Source organism: Cricetulus griseus, unplaced genomic scaffold (genome assembly GCF_003668045.3).
Source record: "Cricetulus griseus strain 17A/GY unplaced genomic scaffold, alternate assembly CriGri-PICRH-1.0 unplaced_scaffold_41, whole genome shotgun sequence".
NCBI lineage: Eukaryota > Metazoa > Chordata > Mammalia > Rodentia > Cricetidae > Cricetulus > Cricetulus griseus.
Window position 1 is genome coordinate 108,878 of NW_023277153.1, and position 12,444 is coordinate 121,321.

A 12,444-nucleotide genomic window follows, 5' to 3' on the forward strand; every position below is an offset into this window, starting at 1 on the left:
TGGATGTGAAAATGATGAGAAATTTAAAACTTAGTACCTATAAATAGATGTATTACTGAACCATGTCTACTTTTACACTGTCTAGGACAATTCTCATAATTAAATAGCAAAGATGACAAGCTCCTTTCATACAGAGACTCCCTGGCTCATAAAGGTGAAACTTTTCATTGTAAGAACCTTTGCATAAACACAAAGTGCTGCTTTATATCCTTACAACCTGAATGGTGGTCCATGCACGAGAAATCTAATAGTTTCCTGAGAGCATGTTAGAAAATGAGAATCTCAGCTGCCTTCAGGGCCTAGATCTGGGCAAGTGCTTTAATAATACCCTTGGTGATTCATGTGTATATTAAGTATGTGGTGCTCACTCAGAAGACAATTGATTTTATCTTAAACAATGAGTGTAGATTACTGGAAAGAGAACAAAATTGGAGTCAAATGAGCATATGTAAAAGTTGATTTAAACTGCTGATTGGCTCAGTTTCCTTACCAGTAATGTGAAGATACACCTATGATTACATAATAAATGTGTTTTGTATTGGATGCTACATTGATTTCCTAGTGTTGCCCCAACAAATTACCAAAAATGATATCTGAAACAACAAAAATGCATTCTTTTGCAGTATTGTCTCTAGAAGCCTAGTATCAGATTTGCAGTCATTCTCCCAGTTGGAATGGCTACCTTCAATGCCCTTTCCCAATAATGAGATTGATGATTGCCTTAAATGCCATCCTAGAGCTTTCATCCAGTAGCTGATGGAAGCAGAAGCAGACACCCACAGCTAAACACTGAACTGAACTCCTGGAACCCAGTTGCAGAGAGGGAGGAGTAGAAAGCAAAGACCACGCTGATGAAACCCACAGAAAAAACTTACCTGAACATGTGGGAGCTCATTGACCTCAGACTTATGGCTGGGAGACCAGTATGGGACTGATCCAGAACCCCTGTACTCGGGTGTCAGTGAAGAGGCTTGGCAATGTATGGCACCTCGGGTAGTAGATCAGCATTTATCCCTGTAGTACGAATGGACTTTGGAAGCCCATTCCACTTGGAGAGCTGCGCTCTTAGCCTTGACACACATGGTAGGGCCTAGGATATGCCCTGGTTGACGTTAGACTTTAAAGATCCCCCATGGACGGCCTCACGCTTCCTGGTGATTGAAGGGGGATCAGGTGGGAGGTTGGGGAGGGTTGTGGGCATGAGAAGATGGGAGGGACAGGGAGCTGGGATTGACATGTGAAGCAAGCTTGTGTCTAAATTAAATTTTAAAAAAGGAAAAAAGGAGTCTAGTAGGAAATTATTCCCCATGTCTTTAGCTTCTTACTGTCCTAAGTGTTCCTTGGCGATTCCCTCATATTCAATCTCTGCTTCATCCTAAGATGTCTTTTCTCTCTAAGTATCTCTGTACCCTCTCCCCTTTTTATAAGGAAAATAGTTATCAGATCTACAGAGCTCCTAAATCTAAGAAGAAATATTATTTAAAAAATTTATATATTTGGTCTTTTTTAACTTTTAACTTTTAAGGGTCAGCTTTTTATTTTGTACTTAATTAAAATAAAAACATGCATGTCCTTATGGAATTTTCATACATATTTATCATTATATACCACTCACATTTTGAGGCAGGGTATGGCTAAGTTCTCTAAGCTGGTTCTGAACAAAGTTCACAGCCTACTGTGGCCTAGAACTTAGAAAATTCCTGCATGTATTGACCAAGTAATTGAGATTGCACACAGGTCTGTTCCAATAGGACTAGAGAGTCCTGTATCTTCTTTGGCTAAGAATATAGTGGGGAATTATTACAGCAATCTCAAAAGGTCCCTTCACAATTTGGACCAAGAATTGTCTATTTTACTAAGACACATGTAACAGATTTTTCCCATGATATGCATCTGGTAATAACCCAGTCATTTTTTTTTACTTCCCTGCATTTTAGAGCAAAAATCATTTCAAATGATGTAACAAATGCATGTAGATAAAAAAGTCAGAGGCAGAATAGCTATACATTGCAGTTATTGTACTTAAAGTTCTCATTCTTTCCCCACTGCTCCTGTTGTACCTGCCTGAGGAGGGGATTAATATTCTCAACAAATTCCTATAGGCCTTTACTTTCTGTTGTACCTCTGAAGAAGATACTGACATTTACTGGGAAATGCATTTATACCTCAAGGGAAAGTAAGACAAGTACAAATTTGAGCTCATTTGGGAGCAAATTACGACTGGATCTAGCTTTACAGTGAATTACATTTGGTAGTATCCTATCAGATACTATGGCTCTCAATTATTCAGATTGACCATGTAAAATGAAAGACTTATTTCTCATTCCTTTTATATGTATAATAGCAATATCTACTTTCTAAGGAAGTCCTGGGTTGCATTGTCCTCTTGTATTGTACTTCTACTATACAAATCTGTCCTATTCTACATTAATCACCAAATTATCCACTAGTGGTGCACATTACAATTTTGAGTTTCCACTAAATAGCTTCTCTTATAGGAGAGATGGGGAAATTGCCTCAGTACCCAGCAAGTGAGTGCTGTAATTTTCAGCACAGAACCTTTCTTGGAGCTGAAGTAAAAATCAAATCAGCCAAATGTGACTGAGGCTAGATAGCTAACTTAATCTTCTATCCTCGGAGTGGGGGAAGAAGTGTAAACTTTAGTACTGAGTAGCCTCTAATCAAGTGTGACAGGTATCTTAATGGCAGAAATCAGACAAGAAGGGAGAGAACTTGATCTTGGGAAGAAATTTTGCCTTTATATTTTTCAAAATTTATTTTAGTTAGAATTACTTTTTATTTATTTGCTGAACCTGTGTTAAAAAATTCATGTTATATGGAGCATTCATACAACGTCTGTTTTCACTTCATTTAGCAATCTTAAAAGGTTAAAATTGATTTTGCTATAGATTTTTGGGTACTACTTATTTAATTCTTCATAAAGGTAATTTAATTTTTATGGTGGTTTGAATAAGAAATATTCCAAACATACTTTTATATTTTAATACTTGATCTTCAGTTTTAGCATCATTAGAATATGCACCCTTTTCAGAGAAAGTATATCACTGTAGCAGAGCTTTGAGGGCTTATAACCTCACCCCACTACCATTGCCTTTTCGATAGTTTCTCTGTGTGGTTGTGATGTGATACTTCAAGTCTTTCCCCTGCCATTATGGACTCTTATTGCTCTGGAACAAGAATTCCTCTTGATCTGCCGGCCCTACCTTTGCCTTTTACGCGAAAAAGTTTTATAAGAAAATTATCATTTATAAATTTAAACCTAATACTCTATGCTATTGTATAGTGTGCATGAAGGATATTCATTACTTTCATTCTAGTGGATAACTATTTTGCATGCACAGATATACATATACACATACATACATATATGCATATATGCCAAGAAAGTAACAGAGTTCCATTGAGGAATCCAACTTTCAGATCAACCAATAGTGAATTAAAGCAGTCACCATAAGTTGACTCTCCATCCTTACTATACATTAGAATCATCTGGAGAGCTTTTCCAAAGGAGTGATTTTCTTCCAGGCTCATCACCAGAAATTCTTCTTTAATTAGGCCAGGGGAAAACAAAGTGTTTTAATAAAAGATCCTCAAGTGATTCCTGTTGTCTGGTTGAGCAACATTGTTGTAAAGAGATAAAATAGCTTAAAGCCTTCAGGACCAAAGAATGTACCTTTCATAGGAGGGGAAAGAGTGGTTATATAAGAAGGTTTTTGGAGAAAACATGCCCTTGAGCCCTTTTTTGATTATTTATTTAAAAATTTCATTCCTCATTTTTATCCTCTATTTTTTTTATTTTTCTTTGTTCTGTTTCTATCCATGCAATTTTCTACCTAGATTATAGATACCATAGGAAAAGATTTCATTTAAGTTAGATCTTCAAATGTCTATACACATAGGAATCATCTAGGATCTTGTTAAAATGGATATTCTGAGTTTGAATAGTACACATTTTTAATTCATATGTACTTTTCCATAAATGACAGGGCTATTGGTATATGGATCTCTCCTTGAGTAGCAAAGATACCTTAATGTTCAATTCCTTAGTTTTTTTATATGTATGTATAGTGTATGCATGTTGTGACAATAAATCTTTCCACAAAAACCTTCAAGCCCCACCGCCACGTGTTTGCTCTATGTCAGAAACCTGCCCGAGTTAGGGCCCTAATTAATACACAGAGAGACTTGTATTAGGTTCAAATGCCGCTTGGCCAATGACTAGGGTTCTCATCTGTTAGCTCAGTCTTAATTATCATAAATCTATATATTTTATAAGACTTATTTTATCTGACGCCTTATTGGCATCCCTCCTTGATGGTGGCTCACATCCTGCTGCTGGAGTAGGTGAAGGACAAAGGGGCACTTCCTCTTTCTACTTGCTTAAATATGAGTCTCCTTGCTATGTCACTTCCTGCCTGGATCACCACTTCTCTACTACATTTCCCAGAATCCTCTTTGACTCCTAGTCCTGTCTCACTTGCCATTTCATTGGCCAAACAGAACTTTCTTCAACAATCAATAAGAAAAACATACAAAGTACATTCCCCATCGTCTCCTGTTTTCTGTCCAAATAAAAGGAAGGGTAACTTATCTTTTATAATAACTGAAGAAAACTATAACCATAACTATCTGTTTCAACTCTATCAAATACCACAGAAGGATAATATGTAAACTCTAGAATTGACAGAGATATCTGGCTACCTGGACAGTCACCCTCAGTTCCTCTGTAATGTTGTGGCATCCATCTTCAGCCGATAGGCCACATTGTGTATGGTAAACTTCTCTATTTCAACAAGAACCCTTCATTACTGTCTTGTTTTGTAAGTTTGGCAGTCACTTTCTTGTGGGTCCTGCATGTCCAGTTTATACATCAACAAACAGTCCAGGCAAGAGCAGTTTCTTATGCAAATGGATAAACTTGCCACGTTGAAAGTAAACTCCATAATGACTTTCTTCGATGCCCATCCTCCTTTCTGACATAATTGGCGAGCCAGGAGCAGTTGTGTCTCACTGCCCAGAAAAATCCTAAACCATTTAAATGCCATATTTTTGTAGGTCTTTGAAAGTTTTGAAGAATACCTATCCTCAAATATGTCTCTATATATCTAGAAAATTAGGTTATAAGTTCTGATTATCATAAGTGATTATATAACCTTATTTAATTATGCATATCATTTCAAAAGATCTGTGTAAACACAATACCTATACATGAAGTGACATATACATATGACAAAATTGACTTTAAAGTTGTATCAATAAATGGAAGTCCATATCAATGTAAAGTATTCATTCATATATCCTATTCTCGTTTTCTTTTTTTAAAAAAGAGATTTATTATGCTCATTAACATTTATAACCAACCCCATTTAAATGAAAACAAACTTTTATAAAAAAATATTTGGGAATATGGGTGTCGTTCTTTCTAAACTGCTTCCTGCTGATTGGGGGCAATGTTTATACCATTGGGATCATGATAAAACGTAGAAACCTGACCAAGTCCTTGTTTTTGTAGTCTGAAAAGCTGTATCATATCAGCTTTAGGCGGTCTTGCTTGATCCAACCATATTAGTCTGGAAGGAATCCATAGCTTTTTATTTTCTTTGGAAACACAAACAGAAATTCTTTTTCCAAGTAGCCTGTCCTTAGACTTAAATTTTGAAGTGAAAGCATTTTTAAAATGTATAAGTTGGATTAATTTAGCAGTTTTTATAATCAAATGTATTTTAGAAGCACTAAGTCTTTCCTCAGCAATCAAACAATTTAAAGACAACAATATGGTATATACTATCTAGATACTCTTTGAATTTTCCATCTTTATGTGGATTTTTATTACTTTATTTTTACTTTCTTTTGTTTCTTTTTTCCCCAAGGCAGGGTTTCTCTGTGGAAATCCGCCTGCCTCTGCTTCCTTCAGCAAATCCTACTGCCGTGGGGCACCACAACCAGCTACTCTAGTTCTTCCTGTTATTTTTTTTCTCTCACAAGCCTACATATATTTTTAAATGCAGTGCAAACCTTTAGAGGTGTTCCTTTATCTGGATCTGTCTTTTTCTGTAAATATTTACCTTTTCTGGCCACCAGTCTTTTATCTGTTAAACAACATCGCCAAATTAAAGTGGCAGCTTTCTTAGCCGCTGTCTGTTTTTTTTTTTTTTTTTTTTTTTTTTTTTTTTTTTTTTTTTCTGTTTTTGGTGAGTCAGGAAATCTCTCTTAAAGCAACCACTCAATTCTCTGCTTGTCTCTAGGAAAATAGAGATCACCAAAGAAAACGCTGCTAAGAAGAAGTCGTGCTTATCTCTGATCTTTTGTTGCTAAAATCCCTTTATAAGCTTTTGTAAAGTTTACATGAAAGTTCCTAACTCTACCTCCAGCTGTTCGGGTTCTGCCTCTGTTTGACTAGTCTCCAGGAGGCAGGAAGGCAGCTTGAGGTGGTGAGAGCTCAGAATCCTAACCCTAGAAAGCTCAAGGCCTGCAGGCCATCTCGGGAGTGCTGGAGTCCAAACCCCAAGAGCACCCGGGACTGTGCAAGCATATGGGAGCTGCTCTGATGCCTCTCAGCAGCCCCACAGGGCAGGATGTGGCGGCAGGTTTCCCTCTTTCTCTGGGAACCTTGGGGCATGGGGTCACCCTACTCACTGTCACCATTCTTTTACAATAAATCTTTGCACCAAAAGCCGCCCAAGCTCCACCGCCAAGTGTGTGCTCTAAGCCACCATGTAGATGCCCATGAAGGCCAAAAAACTGCAACAGATCACCGGGAACTAGGTTAAAAGTGGTCATGACGTCCAAACACCTGAAGTTGGAGTTACAGAAAGTTGCAGTGCACCTGATGTTGGTGCTGGGAATTGATCTGGGGTCTTCTGAAAGAACAGAACATACTCCTAAATGCTAAGATATCTCTCCAGTACCTGAATTTGCCTTAAAAAATTATATAAGAAAATGGAAAACTAATATTATATGTTATTGTATAGTGTGCATGAAGGATATTCATTACTTACATTGTAGTGGATAACTATTTCACACACACACACACACACACACACAAACACACACACACACACACACACACACACACACACACACACACACACACACACACACACACACACACACATATATTTATCATGCTCCTTATTTGGACTGATATATCTTACAATTAGGCCCTATGTTCTGCAATGCAGTAGACATTTTTGAATTAGGAAAATTTTAACTTGGTGAACAGGAGACTTTTTTTATTTTATTTTAGCATGTGTGTTTTATCAACACATGGAAAATGTAAAATCACTCTCTATGGATTTATTTTTTGTTATTGTTTGTAATAAACACTACCTAGATTAAAATTTTATGTACATTTATTAAATTGGCAGTATTTACCCTGTTAACTATCTATCTTGAACTGATGGATGGCATCTTGGGAATTTATTAATTTACATCATTAGCCATTTGAAACAATGTTGTATAATAAAGCCTCATTGCACTAAGCACAAAGTGATTTTCTCTGAAAAGAGCAATCTTAAAATAATCATATTTTATGTACATATATGATTTGACATTTCTTAGGAATAGAATCTGAGCCCAAAAACAATTATTGTATCAATTTAATAATTCATCATTGGGAAATAGCTATAAATATGCTGATAAAGATGATAAACATTAATGGAACACCAGCCAGAAGCTAATATCTCCTTGTAAGGAGCATTAAGGAACAGTAGTACAGCAAAGATGGATTTGGATAAAGCAAATGGTAAAATTTCTTTCATACTATTGGATACACAAAGTCCATTGTCATCATTATACTGTAGGCACACAGTGGTTCGAATGATTATTTCTAAAAAGGACCCAGTAAAACTGTGAATTTGTATTCTTTTGGGGCTAATATTGATCTCATATTCATGTATGTCACGTTAATGTATTATCTATCTACAGTATAATAATATAAATCTCATATAATTAAAATAATTAATAAATAACATATCAACATTAATAATATAATATAATTAACATATGTATATTCTGATACAAGTGGCATGAGAAGGAAGAAAGAAGAAAGTGCTTGAGTAAAAGAGATACTTGTAGTATTGAGAAAGACACTGTTATGACTTACGATTAATTAAATAAGAGGAAGATGTTCAGTTGTGTAGCTGGAATTAACTTTAGTGATTTGCTGCATGTGTGTGTGTGTGTGTGTGTGTGTGTGTGTGTGTGTGTGTGTGTGTGTGTGTGTGTGTGATTTAGAAGAGGGCAGAGGGTATTGCATGGAAGAGTTTAGAAGTTTTAGAAGAAGGAAATGGTGTGATTTTAGTATAGTCTCAAAAAGGAAAAGATTACTTGGTTTAACAAAAGAGACAGCTAAAATAAAAAAAACCAATGGCAGTTTCTGCTGGAGAGGATGTGGAAAAGGGGGAACTCTCCTACACTGTGCTGGTGGGAGTCTCAGCTGGGGTAAAAAAAAAATGGAATCTTGAAATTCACAGGCAAATGGATGGAACTAAAGGAAACTATCCTGAGCAACGTGACCCAGCCACAAAAAGACAAGCATGGTATGTACACACTCACACATGGATTTTAGACATAGAGCAAAGAATTACCAGCCTACAATCCACACCACCAGAGAAGCTAGGAAAAAGGGACTCTAAGAGAGACACAGTCCCTCTTAGAAGGGGAAAGGGACAAAATTCCCTGAGCAAACTAGGAGCAGGGCAGAGGGGAGAGGGAGCAAGGAGAATGAGAGGGGTAAGGAGGGGTGAGGCAGATATGACAGAGCAGGAAGATTGAGTTGGTGGAAAAATAGAGGAGAGCAAGATAAGAGATACCATAATAGAGGCACCCCTTTTTAGGTTTAAAGAGAAATCAGGCACTAGGGAAATGTCTGGAGACCTACAAGGATGATACCAACTAACGATTTAAGCAACAGAGGAGAGTCTACCATAAATGCCCTCCCCTGATAATGAGATTCATATCTAACTTATTTGCCATTCTATAGCCTTCATCCAGCAGCTGGTGGAAGTAAAAGCAGACACCCAAAGCTAAGCATGGAACTGAACTGGAATCAAGTTGCAGAGAGGGAAGAGTGATGAGTAAAGGGGTCAAGACCATGCTGTTGAAACCCACAGAAACAGCTGACCTGAACAAGGGGGAGTTCTTGGTCCCCAGAATTATAGCTGGGGAAACCAGCATGGGAGTGATCCAGACCCCATGAACTTGTGTGTATGTGAGGAGGTCTTGGAAAACTATGGGGCCTCTTGTACTAGATCAGTACTTATCCCTATCATAGGAATGGACTTTGGGAGCCCACTCCACATAGAGGTATACTCCCTGAGCCTAGACACATGGGGCCTGCCATAGACACTATCCCATAGGATATGACAGACTTTGAAGACCCCTTATGGAAGGCCTCAACCTCCCTGGTAAGCGGAAATGGTATCAGATAGGTAGGTTATAAGAGAGCAAGCATATAAGATATATAGGGGAGGGGGGCAGCGAGAGGGAACTCCGATTGACATGTAAAACAATCTTGTTTCTAATTGAAATAAAAAATGGAGAAAAAAAGTGAATACACTGTTACTTACTTAGGACACTATGCAGGGCATCTTATGTCCTGGTATTAGGACACATACCTACTATCTGATTCTGCAATTCTACAATTCTAGAATTTTCCCTATTGGAATGGAGCATCAACTACCGTATTAGCATAGAGATAGTGCAATAATTTTGACAAATATTTCCAAATCAATGATAAGTCTTTTGCTGTCCCTTTTCTGTTTGGGAGCTCTTAAACTTCTACTGCTCAAAACAACTGTCTGATCCCTGTTAACACTGTTTCTACTTTTTTCCCCTTTTGATCACCTGTCTGCCATCATATATGGTATGCCTCTCAACTACCTTATTATAATGTGCTTGCAACCTTCCAACTAATGTTTATTTCTTTTTCACTGGCCTATGAATTTATTCTGATAAAGGGTTATGTTATTCATTTCTGTATGCTCTCTGCATTCCCAATACTTAGCAAGAGGTAGGTGACAACAAAAAGTAAAGCCCCTGCCTCAACTTCCCGAGTGCTAGAATTAAGGGCATGTGTTATTACTGCCCAGCTTGTCTTCTTCATAAAAGTTAAGTTAACTTGACTTTAATCTATTAAATATATTTAATTCTTTTGAACCAAATAATTTAGACAAATTATAGAGTCAAACGATTAGTAACATAGCTAGTATGCAAACTCAGCTCATAGACACTGAACACAACTACCTCCTCTGGAGGCAATGTGTAAATTTTCATGTGTTTTATTTTCAAGTGTTTATGTTTAGGATTTTATGAATCTAAAAATATAATTTTTCTCTTCCTCTTGACATTGGTAACTTATTCATCATTGGAAATTTCCTCTAATGCCTCAGTGAGGATGCTTCTCTGCCCCCTTGCATAGCAGTTGGGAAAGCTGTCCCTGTGGTCATGAGAGTGGAAGAATTGGCATTGCCCCCATAGGCAGTAGCACTCAGGAAATCAGTCCCTGCACCTTGCCTGGGCAACACAGTGCAGCTGACCCTGTTGGCAGTGGCAAGGTGAGTGGTCCCAGGGTGCATGACAGATGAAGGATTGATCCTGTCCCCTTCATCTGCCATGTGGTAGCATGAGTGAGGAAAATATGCCCTCCTTCTCCTCACCTCTTGACAACTGCAGAAGGTGAGAAGGGCACAAGAGCAGAAGCATTGGTCAAGCCCCTCACCAGCTGCAACACATAGGACAACAGTCCCTGCACCTCTCCAGGGAAGCACATTAGAGCTGACCTTCTTGGTGGGGACACAAGTCACTACACCTGTGGATGTGAGAGCCAGAGAGCTGACCTTGCCCCATCCCTCATGTGCCATGGAATGGGAAGGGTAAGGGAAATATTGCCCCCAAACCGTGACGTAAGTGACCGGTGAGAGAGTCAACCCTGGATTCATGAGAATGGAAGCTGTGCCCCTCATAAAGTGCAACAATCTGTAGAGTGGACCCTGTACCTTTCCTGGGTAAAACAGTAGAGTGGTTCCTGGTGGTGTGCATGTGGGTGAACTGGCCCCAAGTATGTGAGAGCAGGAGAATCGGCCCCTTTCTTTGCTATCTGCTACATTGAGTGAAATAGCCAGGGAATTGCAGGAGAGCCCGCCCCCCTAATGGATGGTGACAATGATGGAAAGCTGGCAGGCCAACCACCCCAGCTACAATCCAGGCCCAGAGACAGGGCGATGAGGTAGCTCAGCCCAATACCCACCTCATTTACAAATTGCTGGAGCATGTGTGGGGGCCAGACCTACAGATCCAAAGCTGCAGGATATCCATGACAAAGGACAAAAGAATATCCAAGAGGAGTACCAGTGAGAGCCCCACATAGCAGAAGCCAGAGGCCAGAAACAATAACAATGATTGTTTGCAATGAACTCTTACAAGAAAAGATGTATGGATTGATATGCTGTGTGATTCACTGGGCCACAGTACAGCTTCCACGATGATATTTTGTTTTTAAATTGTTTTATTTTGTCCTTATATTTTAGGGTTTTTTGTTTGTTTGTTTGTTTTTTTGTTTGTTTGTTTTTTTGAGACAGGGTTTCGCTGCGTAACTTTGAAGCCTATCCTGGCACTTGCTCTGGAGACCATGCTGGCCTCGAACTCACAGAAATACACTTGCCTCTGCCTCTTGAGTGCTGGAATTAAAGGAGTGCACCACCAAAGCCCAGCTTACATTTCAATTTTCTTTTTAAATTATGCTTAAGGGAGGAGGTTGCAAGGGCAGAGGGCAGAAGCGAAGGGACAGGGAAATAGATGAGTCAGATTGACATGCATTATGTGTAATCCATAAGAATCAATACAAGTTAAAAAATAGTATATTAGTAATGAAATAATTTTCCCACTAATGCATAAGCTAGTAATTCTGAAAATTCAGTTATTTACTTACTTTTCCCAAAATCTTTTGATCAAACAATGTGTGTTCATCTTTCTGTGTAGGTATTATTTCCACCTTTGTGGAATGTTGGAACAAAATAAGATCAACCAGCAAGTCTACAATAAAAGACATGTTATTTCCCAACATGATGAAGGCCAGGATGTGAAAGTTGCTGGCAGATTGAGTTTCTTGAGAATCTGCATTAGCATCAGTATTGTACTCTCGCTCTAATGACATAGTGGTCAATGATGCCCTTCAAGACAGCACCATCTCCACTACTTAATTATCTCCAAATCTCCACCTTGTAATACAGTTAACAATTAACTGTTAAGGATTTTGATAAATTATGGAAGGAAGGAAAATGTTTGCTTTTTTTAATTTCTCTAAAAGAATTACATTAAAATTATTTATGGAAAACCCTTTATTGTTGTTCTTCTCATAGAAAAAATATAAAATATAAAATTATACTTGTTTATCAGAAATTTTCTAAGCTCATGTAGTTATAC